This window comes from Propithecus coquereli, unplaced genomic scaffold (assembly GCF_000956105.1).
Source record: "Propithecus coquereli isolate 6110/MARCELLA unplaced genomic scaffold, Pcoq_1.0 Scaffold128, whole genome shotgun sequence".
Classification (NCBI taxonomy): domain Eukaryota; kingdom Metazoa; phylum Chordata; class Mammalia; order Primates; family Indriidae; genus Propithecus; species Propithecus coquereli.
The window spans coordinates 2,972,572-2,974,420 of NW_012136969.1; the positions used below are offsets into that span (position 1 = coordinate 2,972,572).

The following is a 1,849-nucleotide window of genomic DNA, read 5'->3' on the forward strand; positions in this document are numbered from 1 at the left end:
TCTAGCCCGGGCAAAAGAGTGAGACTCTGTCTCAAAAAAAAAAATTGAGGAATATGGAAAAGTATAAAGAGGAAATCTGTGATGATTGCTATTCTCTTTAATCTGTTAATGTTTATACTAAATTGTTTCATTTTATAGCAGCAAAATTTTGAACTTTTTTTTTGTTTTTTGTTTTTGTTTTGGCTTTTTTTTTTTTTTTTGGGGCCCTTTTTTTTCCCGGTTCGGTTTTCTTTTGGGATTTTAAAATTCAGTTTTTTTTTGCCTTGTCAACTTTCATCTGATATTGTTTTGCAAGTGAAGCTTAACTGCTGATACTGCTTTGTCAATTGTGTTGTTTATAGCCTAATTGATATATTTAGATTCTCTATCATTTACAAGTCAGCTCATTCTTTGTTTTGGTGTCCTGTATTCATTTTTTATAGCTTTTTTTTCTTCTTTAAAGTGGTTTGAGATATTTTTTAGGTGGTATACTTGTGTTTACCATTATTGTTTACTTCTTCAAGTTTATACATAAGTACTTTCTAATTGCCATTTTATTAAACCTACGTTTTTTTTTTTTTTAATTCTTCACTATTTTACAACAGTTTGCTGGGGTTTAAGGTTGCGGCAGTGTCTTTTTAAGTTTGGTTTTGGTGGTTTCAGCCAAAGAGGATCAATATGCTTTATAGTTTCTAGTGCTCTTTTGTAAGGATCTCTTTTAATCCTTGCAGTACTGTGAGGGATCATTATACTCATTTTTTATTCTAGAAATTGGGATTTCTCAGATTTAGTGCTTGGCCAAGATCATATAGTTATTTAATCAAATAATTAACCCCAAGTCTGGAACTCTTTGTAGTGCATCAGAATTTTGTGAACCCTTTTTAAAATTCTCTTTTAAATTAATTAATGTCAGATTCTCCAGTGCCAATTTACAGGTCATTGTGTAGATTTATGTCTTTGTGGGTGATTTCTCTGGGTTCTGGCTACTTCTGTTCTACTCAGTGTTGCAGACACTAAGGAATAATGGTTAGAAATAGATCCCGAGGACATTATTCTTGTGTTTAGATTTATTATTGATTTTTAAAATATTTTGATGAAATGCATTGAATGTACTTACAAAATCTTTTATATGCAAACATATATATGTTGTAAAATGTAAATGGAATTATAATTATATATATAGTTTTATAATCTACTTTTTTTTTCCACTTCACAATCTGATCTGGTCTTGGTCTTCTTTCCGTATCAATATATGGTTTCTGCCACATACTTTGATGTCTGTGTGGTATTTTATCAATAATTTAATTAATTTCTAACAGATGGACATTTATGTTGTTTTCTACTTTGCTGTTATAAAAAATGCTGATGTTAACTGTCTTGTACATATATTTTTTATGTTTTTCTTTTATATCTGTCATAATTTCTTAGAAATGGAATTCAGTAAAAGGATAAAGACAATTAAAATTTCAGAACATGTAGACACATAAGAGGTTGTGCCACTGTGTACTCCCACAGTTGGTTCGAGTGCTCATTTTTCCACACCTTCCCCAGAACTGGGCTAATAAAGTTGTAGCTAGCACGTATTATGTGTCACACTCTGCTCTAAGCGCTTTCCATATCATTAATCCTCCATCAACATTTTGAGATAGATATGGTTATTGTCCCTATTTTACAAATGAGGAAATGGAGGCACAGAAGTGATAAATTACTAAGGTCACACAGCTATTAAGAGGTAGAGCCAGGATACTGAACGGGGTGGTCTGGTGCCAGGGTATGCCTCTTAAAAAGCGCATTATAATGCCCATTCATTTTTTTTTGTTGTTTGCTTTAATTTTTTCCAAAATTTAGCTTGATTGTTTTATATGATTTT

The 1,849-nt window shown here is 31.3% G+C and overlaps 1 protein-coding gene across 1 annotated transcript in view; it reads left to right on the plus strand.

The window, feature by feature from the left end:
• TMEFF1 (transmembrane protein with EGF-like and two follistatin-like domains 1) overlaps window positions 1-1,849 on the plus strand; it is a 119,528-nt gene that overhangs the window by 11,771 nt on the left and 105,908 nt on the right. The gene's annotated exons all lie outside the window — the stretch shown is intronic.